Genomic DNA, 12,738 nt, shown 5'->3' on the forward strand with positions numbered 1-12,738 from the left:
AAACAGCATGGTACTGGAACAAAAATAGGCACACAGACCAGTGGGACAGAATTGAAAGCTCAGACCTAAACCCCCACACCTATGGACATCTAATCTTTGATAAGGGGGCTCAAAGTATTAAATGGAACAAGGAGGCTCTCTCCAATAAATGGCTGGGAAAACTCGGTTGAAACATGCAGAAGAATGAAACTGAACCACTTTATCTCACCAGAAACAAAAATCAACTCCAAATTGATTAAAGACCTGGATTTTAGACAAGAAACAATCAAATACTTAGAGGAAAACATTGGTAAAACACTTTCCCACATACACCTCAAGGACATCTTTGATGAAACAAACCAAATTGCAAAGAAGACTAAAGCAGAAACAAACCAATGGGACTATATCAAATTGAAAAGCTTCTGCACAGCCAAAGAAACTATTACACAAACAAAGAAACCCCTCACAGAATGGGAGAAGATCTTTACATGCCATATATCAGACAAGAGACTAATCACCAAAATATACAAGGAGCTCAGCAAACTTAGCACCAAAAAAGCAAATGACCCCATCCATAAATGGGCAGAGGATATGAACAGAACATTCACTCCGGAGGAGATCCAAAAGGCAAACAAACATATGAAAAACTGTTCCAGGTCGCTGATTGTCAGAGAAACGAAAATTAAGACAACACTAAGATACCACCTCACTCCTGTAAGAATAGCATACATCAAAAAGGACAGCAGCAACAAATGCTGGAGAGGATGTGGGGACAGAGGAACCCTTTTACATTGCTGGTGGGAATGTAAATTGGTACAGCCTCTGTGGAGAGCAGTCTGGAAAACTCTCAGAAGGCTAGACATGGACCTTCCATATGATCCAGTAATTCCTCTCCTGGGGTTATACCCCAAGGACTCCATAACACCCAACCAAAAAGAGGTGTGTACTCCTATGTTCATAGCAGCACAATTCATAGTAGCTTCTTCTTCTTCTAGAGTTTGCCTTTCTTCCGTAGCCAGTCAACAGCGTCAGGTTGAAAGCTGTCAGGAGCTGCTTGTTGCTGGCTTTGAAAGTGACTGGGATCCATGTGGATTCAGTCAGCTAGGAAGGATCGTCAGTTTCCCCAATGAATGGGTACTCACGGGATGCACCACGAGAAGGTCGATCCAATGCATCCCTTCATAAAAGCTAAAACCTGGAAGCAACCCAGGTGCCCAACACCAGATGAGTGGCTGAGAAAGCTGTGGTATATATACACAATGGAATACTATACAGCTATCAAGAACAATGAACCCACCTTTTCTGACCCAACTTGGACAGAGCTAGAAGGAATGATGTTAAGTGAGCTAAGTCAGAAAGATAAAGATGAGTATGGGATGATCCCACTCATCAACAGAAGTTGAGAAAGAAGATCTGAAAGGGAAACTAAAAGCAGGATCTGACTAAATTGAAAGGAGGGCGCCAAAGTAAAAACCCTGTGGTGAGGGGGAGGATGGACATGCAGCTTCCTGGGCAGGAGGGTGAGTGGGAGTGGGGGTGGTTGTGTGGGATGGCACACAATCTTTTGGTGGTGGGAATGGTGTTTATGTACACACCGATTAAATTGCAGGTATATAAATCACTATTTAATTAATATGATAGAGAGGAAAATTGTATGTCTAACAAAGGGACTTTTCAAAGTTAACTCAATTACCAAATAATGTGATGATAACAATAACTGTCCATTGTCTTCTTGAACCCTAAGACAGCAGGAACCTCACATTTCCACTATAGAGCCTAAACTTCCCCCAGTCCTGGGACCCTAGGGTAGGGCCCACTTTCCTGTATCCTTCTCCCAGTTCTTATCAAATAATATTGCATCCACTGATCGCAACCTAGTCAACACAATGAGGGCCACCCCAGCATGCTTCACTTCAGACTGTGTCCAAAGACTTCAGGTGTGGAACAACAACCCTTCAGCTTCGTCACTTGGGTGAGACCTTTCCTTTCATAGTATTCTCTAATTCCATCCCAGGTGGTTCACTTCCTAACAAAGTACAAAACCGAGTTATAGACCAGGTTCCAGGAGATAGAGCATATGTTCACAGGTATCCATAAATTAGGGCAAATATATACTTGAAAGCAGTAGTACACTAGAGTTTGCAGTGAGTACCCCTCAACACTTCATCTCCACTACTCCAACCTTTGGGTCCATGATTCTTCAACAATTTGTTTGTCTTTGTATGTTAACTCTCTTTTCAGCCCAAAGGTTCCAGATGCCATCAGGATGCCGGCCAGGCTTCCCCGGACCAAAGACCCCACCAATGCATCCTGAAGCTCCACTTCCACAGAGACTCACCCTACTAGGGAAAGAGAGAGGCAGATTGGGAGTATGGATTTACGAGTCAACACCCATGTTCAGCGGGGAAGCAATTATAGAAGCCAGACCTCCCACCTTCTGCAACCCACAACGACCCTGGGTCCATGCTCCCAGAGGGATAGAGACTGGAAAAGCTATTGAGGAGGGGATGAGATATGGAGATTGGGTGGCGGGAATTGTATGGAGTTGTACCCCCCATCCTATGATTTTGTTAATGTTTCCTTGCTTAAATAAATAAAGAAAAAAAAAAGACATAAAGGTTCAAGAAGCCTAGAGGGTCCCAAACCGAATTAACCCAGACTTAAAGACACCAAGGCACATCATATTTAGAATGGAAAGGAATAAGGATAAAGAAAGGATCATGAAGGCTGCAAGAGAAAAACAGAGTCACCTACAGAGGAAAACCCATAAGATTAGCAGCAGACTTCTCCACATAAATCTTGCCAGAAGAGAATGGCAAGATATCTATCTAGTGTTCAATGAGAAAAGCTTTCAACCAAGACTACTGTATCCTTCTAGACTGTCATTCAGACTCAATGCAGGCATAAAAACCTTCTCAGACAAGCAACAGTTGAAAGAATCAACTATAACCAGTTCTGCCCCGAAAGAAGTTCTGAAAGGTCTTCTATACAGTCAGACTACCATAAATATACCATCTATCAGAACACTCTAAAAATCTACAAGAATGGGATTAAAATATCTTCAATCTTTGATATCAAGAAATGTCAATGCCCTGGATTCACCTATTAAAAGGCACAGAGTAGGAAGATGGATCAGAAAACACAACCCAACAATATGCTGTCTACAGGAAACCCACCTAACTCAACAAGATAAACACAGGCTCAAAGTGAAAGGATGGAAAATTATCATAAAAGCCAATGACCCACAAAGAAAGGTAGGAATAGTTATTCTCATATCTGACATGATAGACTTTAAAATAAATAACATTTAAAAAGGTAGGGATGGACATTACTTAATACTCAGAGGATCAGTCAATCAAGAGGACTTAATAATAATTAACATCTATGCTCCCAATGAGAAGCCATCTAAATTCATCAAACATACACTGAAAGAGCTACAGCAATATATTAACATCAACATAGTAATAGTAGGTGACTTCAACACTCCATTTTCTCAACTTGACAGATCATCCAGGCATAAAATCAATGAAGAAATGAGGGAGCTGAATGTGGAGATAGATAAACTAAAACTACTGGACATTTTCAGAGTCATTCACCCCCAAAAAACTGGAATACACATTTTACTGAAGTCCACATGGGTTATTCTCAAGGATAGACCATATGTTAGGCCACTAAAACAGCATCAGCAAATTCAAGAGCATTGCAATCATCCCAAGCATCTTTTCAGACCACAGTGGAATTAAACTAACACTTAACAATAAACAAAAGATTAGTAATAGTCTCAAAATGTTTCACAAACATTGCTCTAAATAGTACACTTTGTAACAACTACTGGGTCAAAGAGGAAATAAAGGAAGAAATCAAAATGTTTCAAGAGTTCAATGAAAATGAAGACACAACCCATCAAAATATTTGGGGCACAGCTAAAGCAGTAATGAGAGGGAAGTTCATATCTATTACAAGCACACATTAGGAAACAAGAAAAAGCACAAATAAATGATGAATTCACCTACACCTGATTTTGGATGGAACTTGAAGGAATCATGCTAATTGATATAAGCCAAGAAAAAAAAGAGAAAGAAAAAGAATGAATATACAATGATCTCACTCATAGACAGAAGTTGAATCAAGAACAGAAAGGGGAAACACAAAGTAGAACTTGGACTGTGCTTGCTGTGGCACCAAAGGTAAAGATTCTGTGTGGTGTGGGGGACTTTCAGGGCCTGGTGCATGATGGTGGAGGACGACCTAGACTTGGAGTGAGAGTGTTTTTCAGAAAACTGAGAAATTTTACACATGTACCAACCACTGTACTTACTATAAGCCATTAATCTCCCCAACAAATATATCTATATATTACAGTATATATACATATATATTAAGAAGTTATAGAGAAGTCTTCAATTGATAAGCTGAGTTAATTTCACTAATGTATAATATATGGATGTTGGTACAATTTGGAGTTATAGCTTGCATGATTTACTAGTGGTAGCTAAACCAGGAAGTGTGTGTGTGTGTGTGTGTGTGTGTGTGTGTGTGTGTGTGTGTGTGTGTGTGTCTGAGAGAGACAGAGAGAGAGAGAGAGAGAGAGAGAGACAGAGAACACTCAGGTAACCAGGAGAGTCAGATTGGGAGGGTTTCTTGTAACTTTACTTCAGATGGACTACACAATGCTTAAGTTTGCTTTCTTATAAATCCTAGTATGCCTTAATTCAAAGAGATTTTCATATTTTGTTTTTCTTCCAAAACTACTACTTTTACACAAACCAATTTAGCAAAAAAGGCTTTGGAATTTTTTCAGTTTGTGTCTCTTAGACTGCAACACCTATCAATTGTTATAATCCTTTTGACACAGTGTACTATAGGAGTTACCAGCCTATTTATCTGCATGCATATAAACGTACTTACACATACATGCATAATTATATATAATTATATATATTCTTGCTCACTTTGAAATGTTGCTATAATTAGTATGAAAAATTCTCATAGATATCTCTGTACTGTTATCTCTGTACTGCCTTATGAAATGTCTTTAGCCATATTATGTTTTCCATCACTGAGTTATTAACTTTAATTAATAACATGATTTTTAACATGTTGGAGAGCTGAAAGGCACAGCTTGTAGAGACAGAACTGGTGTGAATGAGAAGTGCTTTGTGGTCTGCTGAAATACCTACTCAAGGCAAACCCAGGCTCAGGACCTTGGCAGCCTATGACACACATGGTTGTAGAAGTGGACTAGCAGATCTAGGCTGCTACTTTGGTGGCTATGAGGGTTGCCAGAAGTCACTATGCAGTGTCAGCTGAAAGCAACGGGGTTTCATGCCTTGACAAACAGCCCTCACTCCTTTGCCCTCTGCCCCTAACACTCTGTACTAGGAAACACACTAGAACTGACTAACCACAGAAGAGTATGGAGAGCAAGCTATAACCCCAGCTTCCCTATACATCCACATCAAAGGCAGATCAAAAATTAAAAAGATCCAGTCTTGACGGTCCAGTGGTGGCTCACCAGGAAGAGCACACATTACCTAATGTGGGAGGAGCTGATTTCAAGCCCCTGGTCCCATCAGCAGGTGGGAGTTTTCATGAGTGGGGGAGCAATGCTGAAGGTGTCTTTTCTCTCTATCTTTCTCTTCCCAGATCCCATCTCTCTCCCTCATTGTCATCCTCTATTAAAATATATTTTCCTCAATAAAAATTCCAACTACAGAATATGTACAAAAATAATAAATACCTTTAAAACAGTCTATATTAAAAAAAATCCTGGAAATCTTTGTGCCTATTTAAGATACTGTGGTGATGTAGAAGCCAAGATATATCTATATTAGCCCCAGAATATAGAATGTTCAGAAATCCATCCAGTTTTGGAATGCAGGGTTTTGATGGAACAGAGAAAATGTCAAATATATTTAATTTAAATGATAAGTGTACTGTTTGGCTGCAGTGGAGTTCTGCTAATCTAAACTGTGAAGATCATTGCAGATGGCTACACCTAGTCTCTCTGTCTCCGGGTTCATAGTAAGGTGATTTGCAGGATCAGAAGAAGCAATAAAGAAACTGAAATTGCAGTGGTCTGGGAGGTGGCACAGTGAATAAAGTACTGGACTCTCAACCATAAGGTCCTGATTTCAATTCCTGGCAGCATATGTACCAGAATAATATCTGGTTCTTTCTCTCTCTTCCTCTCTCATTAATTAATAAATAAAAAAATATTTTTTAAAACTGAGATTGTGAATTCAACAAAGAAAGAAGACACTCAAAGAAGATAGCATGGATACACTACTCTAACATTATATTTAGAAAATATTGCTGGGGAGGGGGTCGGGCAGTAGTGTAGTGGGTTAAGCGCACATGGTGCGAAGCCAAAGACTGGCTAAAGGATACGAGCCCCCGGCTCCCCACCTGTGGGGGGGGGGCATTGCTTTACAAGTAGTGAAGCAGGTCTACAGGTGTCTTTCTTTCCCCCCTCTGTCTTCCCCTCCTCTCTCTATTTTTCCCTGTTCTATCTAACAACAATGACAGCAGCAACAATAATAATAACAACTATGACAATAAACAACAAGGGCAACAAAGGTGGAAAAATAGCCTCCAGGAGCAATGGATTCAAAGTGCAGGCACCGAGCCTCAGCAATAACCCTGGAAGCAACAAAACAAAAAAAAAAAAAAAAAGGAAAAGAAAATATTGCTAGTCAAGCAGGATATGTATCCTCAAAAAGATAAGATAAAGTGTGCAATGGTTTGAGGAATGTGAAGACAATTTTAGTTGTGCTGAAAGTCTGTTATGAGGGATCAGGGCTTGTTAAGCCTAGGGCATATGAAACATACAAAGAACTTAGAAAAATGATTCATTTTATTTATTTTATAGGCCATAGTTTCGAGACAGAGAAGAGAGGACGAAACTAGATACCAAAGTAAGTGTGACTCTGGAAATTGAACTGGAATCCATAGAAATGCATGTCCTGGTATTAATAAGATGATTTATTTTCCTGGCCAAGAACTTATTAATATTCTAAATCCAAGAGTGTATGAGTCAGGGTTGCCCAGAGAAATAGAACCAATGGGAAATGTATTCATATCCAGAGAGTTTTATTTTAAGGAGCTAAATCATGAAGGTTTGAGGGTTAGCAGACCCTTTAACTACAGAGGAGGCCATTGGGCTGAAGATGCAGGAGGAATTGCAATTTGAGCCCAAGTGTAGTTTGCTGGTAGATTTTCTTTTCTAAGAAAATGCAAATTGAAACATAACACTAAGACTCAGTAGGGATATTTTGCCATACAAGATGTTGCAGAATTCCGTGTCTCTATATTCTCAGGCATCCTGTATGCACTGGGATATGTTATTTCAGCTAAATATATAAAGTCATGGGTGAACTACAATTGAATAGAGGGTTGAAGTCAGCATTTTGGTCAGAAAGGTCCCTTCTTTGTACAACAAGATTGCAATATGAAGTCTGAGCGTGTGTGTGTCTGCACACACGTGTGCGTGCGTGCACACACACACACAGACAGTTAAGTTTATCCCAGCTTTCTTTTCTTTTTATTCATTTATCTACGAGTTAGAGATAAAAAGGTAAGTTGAGAGGGAAGTGGGAGATAGAGAGGGAAAGAGACAGAGATATACCAGTAGCCCTGCTTCATCACTCATGAAGCCTTTCCCCTACAAGTGGGGACCAGGGACTTGAACCTGAGTCTTGCACACTGTAATGTGTGTGCTTAACTAGGTGTGCCACCATCTGGACCCTCATTCCAACTTTCTATGTAATGCAAAGCTCTATGAAGCTGAGTGTGTGTCATGGTTTTCTCCCCCAATGTTGTGTTCTGTCAGGACAGAGTGAATCCACAAATGACCCCTATGGGGTCCCCAAATTCACTGGGAGCTTGTTCACCCCATGCCTGACTCCTTCACCTAATTCTCCTCTCATCATAGAATTCAGGTCATAAACAAATCTTCTTTAAATATAAAGGTAGATCATAGTCAAGCTTCCCTTCAGATGTTTGACTCTCAAGAGCTTCTAAATAATGAGTTCAGAAACAAGGAAAGGCTTGTCTTTCACATAAGGGTAGCGCCATTCACATATAGAACAGATAGAGGCACTGGAGCGAGACTACACTTACAACTCTCACTGACATATTCTGTCCTTTCTCCTGATGTGGAGTGGAAAAATGGAGTCTGGTCTATTCTGTAGTCAAATCTGACTCTATTCCTCAGTAGCTGTTTGTGGCAATTACCTTTGGGCAATTATTTTCTCTGCTGAGCCCTAGGCCTTTTCACAACCTTCTAAGACAGAAATTAGAAAATCTAATCTAGGAGTATGTATGAAATCATCTAGAGAGTTCTATGTGGAGGTTAATGGTTATTTTTCAATTACTATAACTGTATTAATTGGAAGGATCCTGTTTCCAGTTTGCTGATACTTCAGGATATTAATTTTTGGTTAAATAACTATTCTGTGAACTGGAGTTCATGAGTTGGAGTCCAGCACTACTCAGTAATAGTACCACATTGACAAATAATATATACACTATGCTCCCTAGTTTTTTTTTCATATTTAACATGGGTAAATTTATTATATTTTTTCCATAGGATTACTGTCAGAAGTAAATAAATGAATATGCAAAAAAGCCTTAAAAGTGTGCATGGCAAAAGAAATTTGGAGAATCAGAGGTCACTGAGTGGCTTCTACAGAAAGGATGACTGTACATTTGATCTTAGTGGCCAGAAAACAGCAATAAAGAAGCTTCAGTATCCACGGAAAATCTGTTTGAACAGGGGTGCTAGTGTAAAAGTGTATTCAGTGTGTGAAATTTCACTGTACTGTATACCAAAGGTACCTGAAATTCCTGTGTATCATACATCTAAAAATTATTCTTGAGAATCAGTAGAAATTTGCATATAAAATATCTATCAAGAACTCAATCACAATGCCAAGTGTAAATCTACTTAAGCTAAAATGGAAGTTTTTCAGTAGAAATGGATTATCAACTTTCATGCAATGCACTCAACAGGATAACATTTTGAAAAGTTTGATAAGCTTTTACAATAAAATATCATGACTACTTAGAAAGTTGAGTGCTTAACAGATCATTAATTATTTATTTAATATTGATTTACAAAATAAAGGGACAACAGGTATATAATTCCATAATGTTCCTATCACCAGACTTCTGAGTGCCCATTCCTTCCACTGGAAACTGCATTAGCCCTCCCAAGGTTACAGATGTGGGTCAACTATTATTTCTATAACTATTTGTCTATATTGATATATACTTGCCCATTTCTTCCATGGTCCTATCCTCTCCAAACCAAGTCAGACCTATACCTGTTGCCACTTCTGAATGTCCTTCTTTTTTCTCTTCTCTCTCTGGGTCCTGATGGAATTGGAGTTCAGAATTCTCTGTTCATCTTCCCCTAACATTTATTCTCCTCTGAGAATATGGATCAAAATTCTTTCTTAAATTATCTTTATTTATTTATTGGATAAAGACAGCCAGAAATAGAGAGGGAAGGGTGGGATAGGGAGAAAGAGAGACACCTGCAGCACTGCTTCACCACTTGTGAAACTTTTTCCCTGCAGGTAGGGGACGGGACTCAAACCTGGGTCCTCACACTTGTAATATGTGCGCTCAACCAGGTGCACCACCACCCGGCTCCTGATCAAAATTCTTTATGAAGTGAATAAGGTTGGAATGCTGGCTTTTGTAATTGCTTCTTAGTTGGACATAGGCATTGACTGGTTGACCCCCACTCCTAGCCTGTTTTTTTTTCCCCCTAGTTGGTTAGGGCTCTGGAGAGGTGAGACTTCAGGACACATTTGTGAAGTCTTCTGTCCAGGGAAGTCATGATGGAATTAGAGTAGCATCTGCTACTTGGTGGCTGAAAGGTGGTAAGATACAAAGCAAGACAATTCCCTATAAATCTAATACCAGAATGAAAACAACAAATGACACTCAGTACTTTAACAAGTGGGAAAAAGGTTAAGCTTGTCAGATAAAAAAAATAGACTATCAAACCTGGATAAGGTCAAAAGATTGGCTCATTTAATGATAGCCTTTTTGGTCAATACCAGGCCACCCTACTATCTGGGGCCCTAATTAGGGAATCCTTAGATTCCCCCATAGACAGTGTAGACCAAGACTTCTAATAGATCCCTCTCTCCATCATCACTGGTCACTTCATCATAAGACCTCTTATCCTATGGCCTTATCAATATTTCCATCTTATAAATAAAAGTGAAAAAAAAAGACCTCTTGTGGTCCTCTTAAGGACTAGATGGGGGACTGGGTCATCCTAATCTGCCACTTGAGGAAGTCTGTTCCTGAAATGAGTGCAATAGAATGTTCCCAGCTGTGACCATGAACTTTGAACTCAAACTGACAGGGACTCAGAAGTTACACAGGTTCCTGTGCTAAATGTGAATATATATATATATATATATATATATATATATATATATATATATACACACACACACATGGGCCTGGGTCAAATAGATGGGTTAAATAGTTAGTTGTATTTATATACTTTCTTCAAGTATGGGAGCTACTCTCTGTTCTAACCCAACTTTCTCAATTCTGACACCATCTTACCAGACAATACTTTAGTCCACCTGTATTTTAGCTACCACACTTAGGCAAAAATGAATGAATGAATAAATAAATAAATAATGTAAATAAATAAAAATACCTAACTCATGGCCCCCTTGGAACATACCTAAACTAGACTTTCCAGCTTCTTTCCACCCCAAGATCTCTAATCTTCTCTGCTGTATTCCTATTTTTTGTTTCCTGTTTATTAAACAGATCATTATTTTAAACAATTGGGAAAGAAAATATTTTTAGTAGTTGAAATAAACTAAGTTAGTTTCTCGATCATAAGATATTGCCAAATATGGCACATCAGACAAGTAATTTTGGATATATTACTGGTAAATTTTCTTCAGTATAGTTATAAACTTAAAGTTTAGTTTGGGGATCAGATGAGATTGAGGGTGTTCAAGGTGGTGGTATGGCTGTAGAAAAGTTTGGTTTTGGCATAATTAAAATATTTAACTTGTGAGTTTTAGTATTTACCTTTAAGCTTTATCAAATGCATTTTTCCCCAGAGCCTAGAGGTGGCTCTCCTGACAGTGAGTACCTTAGCACCTGTGAGTCTCTGGGTTCTACCCTGCCATTAGGCAAAGCTGTATAGATGGTGGGACTGTACTGTGATGTCTCCCCCTACCCTACCCCCATTTATCTGGAATTACAAAAATGAAGTTGGTCCAGAGACAGTGGGATCATGTATGTACAAGACCCACTACCCTCATGATGTAAAATAATTTTTAAAAACCATTTTAACATTTGTTGACTGAAAATCACCACCATATTAAAACCAATATGAAGAAGAATTTATTTGTGAGATTATTCAGAACAAACTCTGGATTCAGACTTGGAGAGAACATCAGATTTCTCTGAGTACTTGAATTGCCCTTCTGAACTTTTGTTTCCAGTTATATACAACTGATTATTTGCACAGAGACACATAATCCTCTTAGCAGAGATAAAAGGAGACAGACATGTAGTTACATAAAAGAAGAAGCATGACAAATGTAATATAAAAAAAGAAGTGATTTTTTTACTCTGCAGAGCCAGAGGTTATCTGTTTGTGGGACTAGTACAAGAACCGAAGCTAATAAAGATTCCTTTCTATCTGAGCAAGTGTTTCTACAGATCTGCAAACCAGGCAGTGTATCTTATCTGTTGGTATCTTATCTGTCATTCCTTTCTGCTACAACTTGCAGCATGAAAAGTTGCTGGCCTTGGTACACAGCATCTGCACAGCAGAAATGTTTGGTTATTTATTTTGCTGGCTTCAGACTATGCAGTTTTCTGAATCAGCCATTTCCCAAGTGGAGACATCTCAGATGAGCAACAGGACAAGACGGTTTTCCTTCAGTCTAGACATTGTAGGAGAAAACAACTAGTCAATTTTCAAGCAACACATATATGTCTATACAACTCTATATCTGTCCTGAGCATGAAATAACACATCCCCTTTCCACAGAGCTCTTTTAGATCTCTGTCTTGCACTCAAGTCAGTCCACTATAAGATCCCAGTAGTTCATGTATTCCTGCCTAGATTATAGATGAGTTTTCACTTCCTCTAAATTAGTCTTTCTTTTACAATGAGCCCTGAATATGAATGTATGTCAGAACATCTTCTGCTATCAAGCTGTCAACCCTCAAATGAGTGAACTTTTTGTAAAATGCTAAACTATTCCAGGAGAAAGGAAAGTGTCCTTGCAGTGTCAAGTCTGGAAAACAAAAGGCTCTGTGTGGGGCTTTAGCAGACCCTTCTTAGTTGTCAGGTCCAAAAGGGCAAGTTGGCTTCTTATGGTGGGGTAGCCCCAGGGCCCTTAGCTGGATAAGTATATCCTCTGGGCCAGCCCCCAACTAATGGCTTAGCTTTCTTCTTATGGGGATACAGAACTAGACACTTAGGTAGGTCTAAGTGGCTGGCAAAGGCTGGCTTTTCACAGGCAGTAGGGCTAGGAGATTGCCAGGGGAGCAATCATGACAGCCTCCTCTTCATCAATAAAGATGCAAGAAAGGCTAAGGAATAAGGATTGACACTGGTCCAACATGGAACTGATCTCACTGATTAATAATAACACATTTTCACATGTTCTGTTCTTCTTCTAGCGTTTGCCACATGTTCTGTGATAGCAAAGACTTTCATTTTGCTGTGCTTATGATGCAATTTGCATCAGTTTG

The sequence above is a fragment of the Erinaceus europaeus genome, chromosome 10 (genome assembly GCF_950295315.1).
Source record: "Erinaceus europaeus chromosome 10, mEriEur2.1, whole genome shotgun sequence".
Classification (NCBI taxonomy): domain Eukaryota; kingdom Metazoa; phylum Chordata; class Mammalia; order Eulipotyphla; family Erinaceidae; genus Erinaceus; species Erinaceus europaeus.